The sequence below is a fragment of the Tamandua tetradactyla genome, chromosome 6 (assembly GCF_023851605.1).
Source record: "Tamandua tetradactyla isolate mTamTet1 chromosome 6, mTamTet1.pri, whole genome shotgun sequence".
In the NCBI taxonomy this organism is placed as follows: Eukaryota; Metazoa; Chordata; class Mammalia; order Pilosa; family Myrmecophagidae; genus Tamandua; species Tamandua tetradactyla.
The window spans coordinates 85,378,793-85,393,439 of record NC_135332.1 but is presented as its reverse complement, the minus strand read 5'-3'; positions in this window follow the sequence as shown (position 1 = coordinate 85,393,439).

The window sequence follows — 14,647 nt, the reverse complement described above, 5'->3', positions numbered from 1 at the left end:
TGTTCCTGATCTTAGGGGGAAAGTTTTCAATTTTTCCCCATTGAGGATGATATTAGCTGTGGGTTTTTCATATATTCCCTCTATCATTTAAAGGAGGATCCCTTGTATTCCTATCCTTTGAAGTGTTTTCAACAGGAAAGGATGTTGAATCTTGTCAAATGCCTTCTCTGCATCAATTGAGATGATCATGTGATTTTTCTGCTTTGATTTGTTGATATGGTGTATACATTAATTGGTTTTCTTATGTTGAACCATCCTTGCATAGCTGAGATGAATCCTACTTGGTCATGATGTATAATCCTTTTAATGTGTTGCTGGATTCGATTTGCTAGAATTTTGTTGAGGATTTTTGCATCTGTATTCATTAGAGAGATTGGTCTGTAGTTTTCTTTTTTTGTAATATCTTTGCCTGGTTTTGGTATGAGGGTGATGTTGGCTTCATAGAATGAATTAGGTAGCTTTCCCTCCACTTCAATTTTTTTGAAGAGTTTGAGCAGGGTTGGTACTAATTCTTTCTGAAATGTTTGGTAGAATTCACATGTGAAGCCGTCTGGTCCTGGACTTTTCTTTTTGGGAAGCTTTTGAATGACTGATTCAATTTCTTTACTTGTGATTGGTTTGTTGAGGTCATCTATTTCTTCTTGAGTCAAAGTTGGTTGTTCATGCCTTTCTAGGAACTTGTCCATTTCATCTACATTGTTGTATTTATTAGCATAGGGTTATTCATAGTATCCTGTTATTACCTCCTTTATTTCTGTGAGGTCAGTGGTTATGTCTCCTCTTCCATTTCTGATCTTATTTATTTGCATCCTCTCTCTTCTTTTTTTTGTCAGTCTTGCTAAGGGCCCATCAATCTTGTTGATTTTCTCATAGAACCAACTTCTGGTCTTATTGATTTTCTCTATTGTTTTCAGGTTCTCAATTTCATTTATTTCTGCTCTAATCTTTGTTATTTCTTTCCTTTTGCTTGTTTTGGGGTTAGTTTGCTGTTCTTTCTCCAGTTCTTCCAAGTGGACAGTTAATTCCCAAATTTTTGCCCTTTCTTCTTTTTTGATATAGGCATTTAGGGCAATAAATTTCCCTCTTAGCACTGCCTTTGCTGTGTCCCATAGGTTTTGATATGTTGTGTTTTCATTTTCATTCACCTCGAGATATTTACTAATTTCTCTTGTAATTTCTTCCTTGACCCACTGGTTGTTTAAGAGTGTGTTGTTGAGCCTCCACGTATTTGTGAATTTTCTGACACTCTGCCTATTGTTGATTTCCAACTTCATTCCTTTATGATCTGAGAAAGTGTTGTGTATGATTTCAATCTTTTTAAATTTGTTGAGACTTGCTTTGTGACCCAGCATATGGTCTATCTTTGAGAATGATCCATGGGCACTTGAGAAAAAGGTGTATCCTGCTGTTGTGGGATGTAATGTCCTATAAATGTCTGTTAAGTCTAGCTCATTTATTGTAATATTCAAATTCTCTGTTTCTTTATTGATCCTCTGTCTAGATGTTCTGTCCATTGATGTGAGTGGCAACTTGAAGTCTCCAACTATTATGGTAGATGTGTCTATTTCCCTTTTCAGTATTTGTAGTGTATTCCTCATGTATTTTGGGGCATTCTGATTCGGTGCGTAAATATTTATGATTGTTATGTTTTCTTGTTTAATTGTTCCTTTTATTAGTAGATAGTGTCCTTCTTTGTCTCTTTTAACTGTTTTGCATTTGAAGTCTAATTTGTTGGATATTAGTATAGCTACTCCTGCTCTTTTATGGTTGTTATTTGCATGAAATATCTTTTCCCAACCTTTCACTTTCAACCTATGTTTATCTTTGGGTCTAAGATGTGTTTCCTGTAGACAGCATATAGAAGGATCCTGTTTTTAATCCATTCTGCCAGTCTATGCCTTTTGATTGGGGAATTCAGTCCATTAACATTTAGTGTTATTACTGTTTGGGTAATACTTTCCTCTACCATTTTGCCTTTTGTATTGTATATATCATATCTGATTTTCCTTCTTTCTACACTCTTCTCCATACCTCTCTCTTCTATCTTTTGGTATCTGACTCTAGTGCTCCCTTTAGTATTTCTTGCAGAGCTGATCTCTTGGTCACAAATTCTCTCAGTGACTTTTTGTCTGAAAATGTTTTAATTTCTTCCTCAATTTTGAAGGACAATTTTGCTGGATACAGAAGTCTTGGTTGGCAGTTTTTCTCTTTTAGTAATTTAAATATATCATCCCACTGTCTTCTAGCTTCCATGGTTTCTGCTGAGAAATCTACACATAGTCTTATTGGGTTTCCCTTGTATGTGATGGATTGTTTTCTCTTGCTGATTTCAAGATCCTCTCTTTCTCTTTGACCTCTGACATTCTAACTAGTAAGTGTCTTGGAGAATGCCTATTTGGGTCTATTCTCTTTGGGGTTCGCTGAACTTCTTGGATCTGTAATTTTAGGTCTTTCATAAGAGTTGGGAAACTTTCAGTGATAATTTCTTCCATTAGTTTTTCTCCTCCTTTTCCCTTCTCTTCTCCTTCTGGGATACCCACAACACGTATATTTGTGCACTTCATATTATCATTCAATTCCCTGAGCCCCTGCTCAAATTTTTCCATTCTTTTCCCTATAGTTCCTGTTTATTTTTGGATTTCAGGTGTTCCATCCTCCAGTGCACTAATTCTCCCCTCTGTCTCTTGAAATCTACCATTGTAGGTTTCCACTGTTTTTTTCATCTCTTCTGCTGTATCTTTCATTCCCATAAGCTCTGTGACTTGTTTTTTCAGACTTTCCATCTCTTCTTTTTGTTCATCCCTTGCCTTCTTCATGTACTCCCTCAGTTTATTGATTTGGTTTTTGAAGAGGTTTTCCATTTCTGTTCGTATATTCAGAATTAGTTGTCTCAGTTCCTGTATCTCATTTAAACTATTGGTTTGTTTCTTTGACAGGGCCATATCTTCAATTTTCCTGGTGTGATTTGTTATTTTTTGCTGGCATCTGGACATTTAATCAGATTTCCCTGAGTGTGAGACCCAGCAGGTTGAAAGATTTTCCTGTGAAGTCTCTGTACTCTGTTTTTTTTATCCTGTCTGTCTGCAGGTCCCACCAGCAAAAGATGTTGTGGCTCCTTTATTAATGCCACTATTGGTGTTTGGTTGGACCCAGTCCCTGCTGCTGTTGGAAACTCCCTCCTCTCCCTCCGGGCAGCTGCCTGTGGGGGAGGGGTGCTGGTCACCAGCCGCCATGGCCCGGGGAACTCGCCACCGGACCAGGAAGCTGCCTGTGTGGGAGGGGCACCGGTCGCCAGCCGCCGCGGCCTGGGGAACTCGCTGATCCGAGACTCATAGCCGGTCCGGGAAACCGCCCGCGAAAGAGGGGCGCCAGCCTCCGTGGCTTGGGAAACTTGCTTCTCTGAGACTCTCAGCCAGTCCGGAAAGGAGGGAGGGAGGGGCACTGGCCGCCAGCCGCCGCAGCCCGGGGAAGCATGCGCCGCTCGGGGAGCTCACCGCAGCGGAGTCTCGCAGACAGTCTAGCCAGTCCAGACTGGGGTACACTGTGTGTCCGTTTCCTGCCGTGGCCCCAGGAGCTGTTCTGCACTGTTTCTGGTCACCTAGTAGTTGCTCTGGAGGAGTAACTAAGATGCGCGTACCTTACTAAGCTGCCATCTTCAAGAGCCAAGCAGTCAGCTTTTATTAAGTGCCTATACTATACCTGGGACCAGCTACCTTGATGGAAAGCACTAGCCCCTGTGTCTGAGATTTCACCTCCAAGAAGGGGAGAGACAAGGACAGAGATGACGGCCTCTCTGTGAAGAGCTTACATCTCCAGGGCAATTGGGGGGTCTCTAAAATGTTAATTATGGGGGTGCCATTAGCAGTGCTGCTTGGTGAGGGAGGACCTGTATGGTTGAGGTTGTAGGACATCTAAGGAGGGAGACAGATGGGCATTTAGGATGCTGTGTCAGCACAGGATGGTGATAGAAAATTGGGGACTGAGAGTGAAGAAAGCATCCAGGAGGCTCCCAGAGGTCAGCAGCATGATCGGGTGGACAGAGGGGCCAGTTGCTGGCTGGGGAACTTAGAGGAGGAGCAGGTGGAGTGTGATGTGGGGTTATGAGGTGATCCCTGTGGACCAGGCCCCATTGGGGTGCATCAAAGACTTTCCAGGTTGAGATTTCCAGGGTCTTGTGCATTTAGGTCTGACATGCTAGTCAAAGGTCTGAGCTGGAATAAAGAAATGGGGATTGCCAGCCCACTGGTGGAGCTCCAAGGGGTGGAGATGAATGGACTCATCCAGAGAGGAGGTGGATAGTGGGATCCAGGGGAACGGCCGGTGAGTAGGGCCACAGGAGGGAAGGACACCCCAGGGAGATCGTTCAGAAGAGGGACCACCAGAGAGGTGGGAGGGAAGCCAGGAGAATTGAGCCAAAATATTTCCTGGAAGAGAGATCCAGATGCTGCCAAGAAGTCGAGATAAAGAGTGCGGAGTCTGTTGAATTTAGCAAGGAGTCACATGAGATCCAGCCTGAGTAGTTTCAGTGGAGCTGTACAGTAAGAAGGAAATTTATTGTGGACTCAGGAGTAAATGGATGGCGAGGAAGCAATTTTAGAAAGCTCAGCTGTGAAGGCAAGGAGAGAGGCGAAGCAGCGGCTTAGAGGATAATGTAAGGCTGAGATTAACTTTTTTTTAAGATGGGGGAGATCTGGGCTGGTCAAATGCTGATATTGAGGAAAGTGAGAGATTTCAGATAGAGCAGAAAAAGATAGATTTCCCCCCATGCTTGTAGCTGCGTCAGTAAGAAATGAAATGACAACATGATGCTCATGTAGGAGAAACAGAGACACCTTTCTCTCAAGTACAATGACAAACTCGGTAAATTTTTTCACGGAAAATTTAAAAATTAGACAAAAGTTAAAATCCTGTTTTGAAAGCATCTATGAGTAGGTAAGCTCATGGGAATTCTCAGTCTGGAAAGATAAACAGAGGACATCAGCCAGCTTTGCCCAGGTGGCATTGGTCAAACTGGATGGCCTTGTGCTCTAGTTCTCAGGTCTCTGGGAACAGGTCACAAGGCTCAGACCACCCAGTGGGAAGGGGCACCTTGTAGGAGCTGCCTGCCCCCTAACATTCCTACACAAGCTGCACACTCAATGTAAGGGTGATCAGACACAAACCCATGTCCCCTCCCGGACCTATTGGACATGACTTTGACCTTGATATAGCACAAGAGGGAACAAATTTGGATCACATAACAGCCTTTAGGTGGGTTCATACTACCTGGGTGGTCTGAAATCCTAATAACTTAAAGGACTGGTAAGGTCCCCAGAAGGCCAAAAAAAAAGCAACTCCAAGCCCTCTCTGGAGAAACACATCTTCACCATGGATCAAATTTAAAAAAAGTTAAAAACACTATTGAAATTATAAAATATTTATAATTCGATGAAAATAAAAATATACATGGGAAAACTTATGAGATACAGCCAAACCATACTTAGAAGAAAAATTATGGCCTTGAATGCTAATCTGAGAACAAAAGAGAAGACAAAAATGAACAATTTCAGCATCAATCTTTAGAAGTTAGAGAAAACGCAAATATGTCCAGCATAGGATGATAGCATGATGAAGTTAATTCTAAAGATAAGAAGATGAATTAATGAAATAGGAAAGAAACAAAGGGTCAACAAAGTCAAAAGCTGGTCTTTTGAAAATACTAATAAAAATGACAACGCTTTGGTGAGCCCTCTTAGGAAAACAGAGAAGACACAAATAATGACATTATTGAAAAAGGGATAGATCTACAGATGGTGATGATAATGAGATGATAACAGGAGCCATCCATTTGAAAACATCTTAAAAAGGGGACAACCCATGTGGAATGGTGGTTTTCAAGAGATTGGGCACCAGCCATTAAGGAACAGTCATCTTGAGAGGTGGGAAGACAAAGCGAACTTCTGCCTTCTCCAGCTTACAGCCTGGGGACAGCTTTCAGGCCACAGCACAGGGAGGGGAAGCCCAGCTGTACCCAGAAGACTCTCGAAGGTTCAGAGCTGAGCTGAGAGGTGGGAGACCAAGGAAGCTAGATTTCAGAGGATGAGGGCAGAGAGAGAGGGACCTGGTGATCTGCAGAGGCTCGCTCTTGGCGCGCGCTGATAGTACCCGCATGTGAGAAGCTCCACAAGGCAGGAAAAGTCACAAGAAGGGACGAGAGGGAACCGTACCTGGGACATGCTCAGGGTAGGAGCGGTGCCAGCTCCCACCAGCCAGCCTGGAAAGCCTCATAACTCATGAAGCCTTCTGCTCTTCACTTGTCTGGTCTGGTCTCGGTAGTGGGAAGTAATTAGACCCAGAGTAAATGAGTAAATGATACTCTGATTCCAGCAAACAAATCTTAAAAGGAAGATCTGAAACTGTTTCCAGGTAACCTAACTGGGTCCCAGAATAAACCTCAAGAAAATTTATAGGAATGCAAACATATCTAGCACCCACTAGGCAAAAACTCACCCAGATGTTAGAATCAGAAGATAAGGACATTGACACTAAGATAACTGCATCCAGTGTGCTGTAGAAGTCAGATGAAGGTTTGGCATGTTAGGCAAAAACATGAAAGCTACTAAAAAGACCCAAATCGCTCTTCTGGAGATGGAAGCTACAATGTTTGATGTGAGAAATTCACTGTATGGGATGAATAGCAGATAAGATATTGCAAAAACAAAGATTAGTGAATTGAAGACAGAGTAGAAAACCTACACAAAATGAAACACAGAGATTTTAAAAATTTAATAGAGCATCAGTGAGCTGTGGGACAACTTTGGGTAGCCTAATGTACATGTAATTGGGGCCCCCAAGGAGAAGAGAAGGCTGGGAACAAGAAAAAATTGAAAAAAAAATCACAGCTGGAAAATTTTAAAAATTGATGAAAACTAGAAATCCCACAGAACCCAAGAAGCTCAAATTCAAGGATATAGGTAGGAAGAAAACAATACCAAAGCACACTAAAATAAAATTGCTCAAAACAGGTGGTAAGAGAAAATCTTAAAAGTAGTCAGATAGTGGGTGAAACCTAAATACCCCTAAAGAATGGGTAAAAGATCAAAAGTGATGGTGGAGTTATACAGAGAAGGTAGGGTTTAACAAATGAATATGATTGCTGAATCATTAAATTGATATTTCTTCTAGTCTCCAGTATCTTAGAGCAGCCAGAGTAGAAATCTAAAATTGTAGAATTATAACCCAAAACAAACACTGAAATCTGTTCTACAAATAATGGTTGTGCTGTGCTTTGAAATCTATTGCTTTTTGTATATATGTTATTTTTCACAAAAAAGAAAATATGTCGATTGTGATAATAACAAAAATATATTCCTTCCAGCCTCTAGTGTTCTGGAGCAGCTAAAGGAAAAAAATCTGAGATGTTGATATGGTATTCCATGAGAAAACTGTGGAATCTGTTCTGTAACTACCTGTTAAAGAGTGCTCTGAAAATTATTGCTTTTTCCTTTCTTTGCTTTGTAAAAGTTATGCTATACAATTTAAAAAAACAGTTTAGAAAGCAGTCAGATAAAAAGGATACATTTCACACATAAGAACAAAGGTGTGACAGAATTTTTGTGGAACATAATGCAAGTGAGATGTGAAGCAATATTTTTGAAGTGCTGAAAGAAGGAAGAAGTCAAAATAAAATTCTATACTCGGTAAAAAGACATTTCACATTGAAGGCAAAATAAAAACTTTCTCAGACATATAAAAACTGAAAGAATTCATCGCCAGCAGACCTATTCTAGAAGAAATCAATGATTCAGTAAATGTAAATGACCTGTTCACCCAATTTAAAAGACAGAAATTGCTAAATCGAATAAAAAGGAAAGACCTAACTATGTGCAGAATATAAGAAATCCACTATAGATATAGATACAAATAAGTTAAAAAACAAAAAGCAAATAAAGGAATGGGAAACGACATATCATGCTAACCCCAATCAAAAGAAATTGGGAATGGCTATATTCATATCAAAGTAGATTTCAGAGCAAAGAATATTATTAAGGAAAAGGAAGGTAATTAATAATAATAAAGGGGGTTATTCATCAAGCAAGCATAACAAAAGTAAATGTTTACGAGCATAACAGAGCTTCAAACTATTTGGAGCAAAAACTTATATAACAAGCAGACCACAGTGGCTCAGTGGCAGAGTTCTTGCTTGCCATGCCGGAGACCTGGGTTCAATTCCTAGTGCCTGCCCATGTGAAAAAAAAAAAAAAAAAAATATATATATATATATATATATACTACTTCAAGGAGAAAAATAGACAAATTCACAATCATTGGTGGAAATTCTGATACCCAAATATTAATAATTGATAGACCAAATAGGCAATCAGTGAGAACAGTCAAGACTTGGTCAATACTGTCAACCACCCTGAGTTAACTGAAAGTTTTAGAACAACCTACCCAATTTAGCATAATCCATTGTTTTAAAGTTTGCATGGAACATTTTCCAAGATAAACACTATTGTGTGCCATCACACATGTTGCAATAAATTTTACATGATTCAAGTCAAATAGAGTATGTTCTGTGATCACAATGGAGTCATCAACATAAAGGTATCTGAAAAATTCCCAAAGTTTTGGAAACGAACATATTTCTAAATAACTCACAGGCCACAGGAGAATCAAGGGGGAAATTAGAAAGCATTTTTAGCTGAATAAGAAGGAAAACATACATCAAAATTTGCAGGATGCCTTTAGAGCAGTAAAGAAGTACATAGGGGAAATTTACAGGACTAAACACCTTATTGGAAATGAAAAAAGTCGGAATGGGGGGTAGGGGTGGGGGGAACAAATCGATGACTTTAACTTCCATAGTAAGTAAAAGAAGAAAAAAAAAGGTAAAGAAAAGCTGTTTAAACCCAAAGTAAGTAGAAATAGTGAAATAATAAATATCCAAGCATAAATCATTGAAATCAAAAGCAGAAAACAACAGCGAAACCAAAACATACTTTTAGATGATTAATAAGATTGATAAACTTCTAGTTAGACTGACATGGAAAAAGGGAAGACACAAATTGTCAATCTCAGGAATGAGAGAAGTGACATTACTACAGATTCTACAGAATTTAAATGCATAAGATGGGAATATTATGAAAAGATTCAGGCCAAAAAACTGGACAGAATAGAATAAACGGACAAAGCCCTTGAAAGATACAAACTAATAAAGCTCATTCAGGAAAAGATCAATAATCAGAATAGCCCTGTTCTAGTTTGCTAGCTGCTGGAATGCAACACACCAGAGATAGATTGCAACACACCTTTCAAGGGGATTTATTTAGCTAACGTATAGTTCTTCAGAGGAAAGGCAGCTAACTTTCAACTGAGGTTCTTTCTTACGTGGGAAGGCACAGGATGGTCTCTGCTGGCCTTCTCTCCAGGCCTCTGGGTTCTAACGTCTTTCCCTGGGGTGATTGCTTTCTGCATCTCCAAAGGCCTGGGCTGAGCTGCAAGTGCTAAGATGAGGTATGCTGAGCTGCTTGGGCTGTGCTACGTTGCGCTCTCTCATTTAAGCACCAGCCAATTAAATCAAACAGCATTCATTCCAGCAGGCACGCCTCCTAGCCGTCTGCAGATGTAATCAGCAACAAATGAGGTTCACGTGCCAATGGCTCATGTCCACAGCAACAGAACTAGGCATCTTCACCTGGCCAAGTTGACAGCTAAATCTAACTACCACAAGCCCTATAACTGTTCTTTTAAAAAGTGAACTTGAGTTGAAAACTTTTTCACAAGTAAAATTCCAAACCCACACTGTTTCACTGGTAAATGCTCCCAGATATTTAAGAGGTATTTCTTCCAGAAAGTTGGTGAGTAAGGAACACTTCCCAACTCATTCCATAAAGTAGCGATAGCCTAATATCCAGGTTCCAAAACCAGACAATGATACTATGAGAAAATAAAACTTTAAACCAGTGTATTTCAGAGATACAGATGCAAAAATATTTAACAAAATTTAGCAAACTGAATCAATGACCAAGTGTTGTTTATTCCAGGAATGCAGATTTGATTTGACATTGGAAAACAATCAATGCAATCCACCATATTAATAACTAAAAAACAAAAAGTCACCAGACCATAGATGCAGAAAAAGCATTTAACATAATCCAACAACCATTCTTGATAAAAATCTCAGCAACTTAGGAATAGAAAGGAACTTCTTCCACCTTAGCCTACAGCTAAAATCATACCAAATGGTGAAAGACTGAATGCTTTCCCCCTAAGATTAGAGAGAAGGCAGCACTGTTCACTTCTCCTGCCTCTCTATTCAACAATATCTGCTGGAGGATCTAGGCAATGCAGGGAAGCAAGAAAAAGAAATGCAAGTCCTGATTTGAACGGAAGAATAAAGTATGTGCATGGATTGGAAGACTCAGTTTTGTTTATCTGCAGATTCCAGGCAATCTCAATAGATATTTCAGGACGCTCTTGTTTTCGTGGAAAACGAGAATCTGATTCAAAAATTCCTATGGGAATTCAAGGGACCTAGAATAGCAAAACAAGCTTGATAAACCAGAAAAAAAAGATAGAGAGTGAACACTATTTGCTTCCTAAACTTTTAAATGTAGATTTATAGACACAGTATGGAATTGGTGTAGAGACAGAGAAATAGATCAGTGGAACAGAACAGAAACCAGAAATAGACCCAACCTCAGTAAACGGAAACTAAAACACACTCCTTCAGATTTCCCATCCTGAGGGCCCAGGTGTGGGAATGTGAGGAGATGTGAATATGAATATGTTCAGTTAACTGGAAAAGGCACTGTGCAGATGTAATTAAGGTCACTAATCAATTGCCCTTAAAATAGGGAAACTTTCCTGGACTGTAGGGGTGAGCCCAACCCAATCAGACAATTTCTGAAAAGCAGAAGAGGAGTTACAAAGATCCACAGCCTGGGTGGTATATGATGCCCTATTGCCAGCCCAGAAGTGGGGGAGACCCAGTCTGAGGAAGGCGGGCAGCCTTCAAGGAACCCAGAGTGGCCTCTGGCTGAGACTTCAGTCCTACAACAAAACCACAGGGGATATCGTCTGCAACAACCAGATAGCTTAGAAATAGGTTCTTTCCCGGAGCCTCCAAATAAGAGCCCAGGTGGCTGACCCCTTGATTTTGGCCTTGGGTGCTCCAAAGGAAAAGATAGCTGAGCCCACCTGGGCTTGTGCCCATACAACTGTGAGTGAGTATATCGGTGTTTCTTTCAGTCGCTAAATTTGTGGTCATTTGTTAGGTAGCAATAGAAAGCTAAGACACCCACGCATATATTAGACAATTGGCTTCCGACAAAAGTACAAAAGCAATTCAGTGCAACCAGACCATCTTTTCAATAAATGGTGCTGGAACAATGTTGGATGTCCATATCCATAAAAATGAACTTAGCCAGAACCATATACAAACATTACATCAAAATGGATCAGAGACCCATATGTAAAATTCAACATTCGTAGCAAGCTAGGAGTAAAAGAGACCACCTTCAGTCTGTTCAAGGGGTTTTGAACAAAACCTATAGCAAATATATTCAATGGCTAAACATGGAAAGTATTCCTTTTGAGATCAAGAGAAAGAAAATGATCATGCTCTTACCTTTTCTAGTTAAAATTGTCCTGGAGGCTGAGGCCAGTGTAGAAGGCAAGAAAAGGAAATGAAAAGGTTTAAGGATGAGAAAAGAAGGGAAAATAAATGATGTTTGCATACATGGAAAATCTTTAAAATAACAATATACAGATAAGTTATTGGTATTAATAGCATTTCAAAAAATATTTTATGCGAATCAAAATATCACAATTGATTTATTTCTAGATATCAACCACACAACAGAAGATGTGAAATAACTTATGGAGAAAATCCTGTAATTTTACCAAGAGTCATTTAAAAGGTCCTAAATAAATAAATAAATAAGTGGCATGCCGTGCTCATGAACTTGACAATTCTACATGGAAAAATGTCAGTTCCCCCAGGTTGATTTATAATTAGTTTACTAATTATTCAATGCAATAATTCAAATCCTACATATTTTTTTTTGGTGTGAACATGATAAATTAATTTTAAAATGCATATGAAAATGAAAAGCAAAGGGCCCAAAATTGCTAAGATCCTCTTGAAAAACAATAGACTTTGTCTTTCCAGTGAGCAAGAATTCTACACAGTGAGGTGAGACCAGAGTGACCACAATACAGAGATAAGCACCTCTGCCAGCAAAATAGAATGAAGGGTGCACAGGTGGTTCTGTGGTTAGAATGCCCACCTTCCATACGGGAGACCCGGGTTCAGCTCCCAGACCATGCACCCCCCCCCAAAAAAAATAAAATAGAATGGAGTCCAGAGACAGATCCACAGATTCGTGGACATATGCAGTATGTTGACATTACTATTGAAGAATAGAGGGCAAAAGTTAGGCTTTGTAATAACTCATGCTGGGAAAATTGAGTGACCATTAAGAAAACAAGTTAAACCGAATCCCTACCTCATATCGTACACACACAAAAATCCTTCCATATGGATTCAAGAGAAGGGAAATGCAAAACCAAAATTCAGTTGGAAAATGATATAGAAGAAAATTTTCAAATCCTCGAGGTAGAGAAAGATTTTTTACTAAGACACAAAAAGCACAAACCCAAAGGAAAGCTTTCTTAATTTGATTACATAAAATTAAAGAACCTCTTATTTAGCAAAACAAATCATTAAAAATAAAAGGTTAAGTCGCAGTTCAGGAGAATTTGCATTGTATTTAACCAACAAAGCGGTGATTTGGAAAATATAAAGAACTTCTCTCAAATAGTAATAAAGAGTAAAAGACTCTGAGACACGACACCCCAAAGCTGCAAATATCTTATGAACATGAAAATATGGCCAACCTTCTTCAAAATCAGGACATCACAAATTGAAATCACAATAAGGTGTCCTTGCGCGTTTACCAGATGGGCAAAAATCATAAAGTCGGATGTACCAAACGATGGCAAGGATGAAGAGGAATGAAAATTCCCCACCATTTTGAAAAGCAACTGACTGGGAGAATAACCTGGTATTCCTGACAAATGTAACATCCACACCTCATGCCCCAGCCCCCCTGCTCCTCGGTCTCTAAACTCAGAAGGCGGACAAGTACCAGCATGCTGTATACGGCATTGTTTGTAACGGTCTTAGGTTCAGGTGTCAATGTGGCCAGGTGATGGTGTCCCGTTGTTCTTTTTCTGGGGCCTTAAATCATCAGCATGTGAAATTCATCTCAGCACTCACAGCTCAGCCCAGATGCTTGGAGATGCAGAAAGGAATCACCTCGGGGAAAGTTGTTGGAACCCAGAAGCCAGGAGAGAAGGCCAGCAGATGTCACGGTGTGCCTTCCCATGTGACAGAGATACTCAGAAGAAACCTAGCTGCCTCTCCTCTAAAGAACTATACATTTTTAACTAAATGAAACCCCTTATTAAAAGCCCATCCATCTCTGGTATGTTGCATTCTGGCAGCTTTTGGCAGGCTAAAACAAGCCCCAAACCTGAAAACTCCAAAGATGCATAAAATAAAGCGAATAAATACGTTGTGGCAAATTTATTCCCAGCACCCTTTACAGAACCCCTACAAACATAATGTGACTGAAAAGCAAGTTCCAAAAGAACGTCCATTTTCTAACCTCCATTGGTGAGCACAGATACTTGCTTTATCATGCACATTTAAACATGTGTTTTATACACTTTTTGAGTGCATGCCATAGTTTGCATTTTTTTTTTTTAATTAAGGAAAATCATTGTCTTGAAGACTCCAAAAGAGCAGGCCCTGGGAAGGTATTGCCACCTAAATAAGACGAACATAGGAGAAAACTGGCATCATCAGTTGGATGCAAAACCACAAGGAGAAAATGAGCTGAGATGAAAAGACAATGAACATTGACAAGGTGAGACAAGTAAAGGTTGCAGGAAAACCAAAAATGCAATCACAGCTTTAAATTCTACGTGGGGATGTGAAAAGTAGATTTGATGTGGCAGAAAATCAAATCAGCGCCAACCTTGAGAAGCTTCCTTACAATTTAAAGAAAAAAAATTATAAATACATGAATGTTAAGCGAGAAGAGCTTTTCTAGGGAGGACAGAGAACAGAAATCTGGCTTTAAAAGTAGGTGTGTTTCAAAGGAAGAAACCAGATAACTTGGACACTGGAGCAATTATCGAAACATAATTGAAGAAAACTTGATTGGAAGGTATTAAAAACAGAGCCCAAAGGTCGAGAGGACTTCCCCCCTCCCAAACTGAATCAGAGGAGCTACCACAGGCCTGGCAGTTATTTTTCTTTTTATTTTATTACAAGAAGGAATTTATCAACTTTTCGTTTTCTGTCAGAAAAGATAACACACCACGAAGGAACAAAAATGACGCTGGCCTCCGAGTTCTCACGTGCAGTAACAAATGTGAGATGACAGGGGAGCTGAGCATACAGATGTCTGAAGGAAATCTATTTTTTGGTTGGAGAGAGGTTTTCAAGGGAGTTGAATAATGGGTAAGTTAGAATAGATGTTCCACAAACGGGCTGGAAATCTCTCCAGGCATGCGGAGGTGGAGAGCTTGTGGGATAGGGGTGGACGGTGAGCTGGAGGTGTGCAGGAGGTGGGGAAGGAACCCAGCCGGGGGC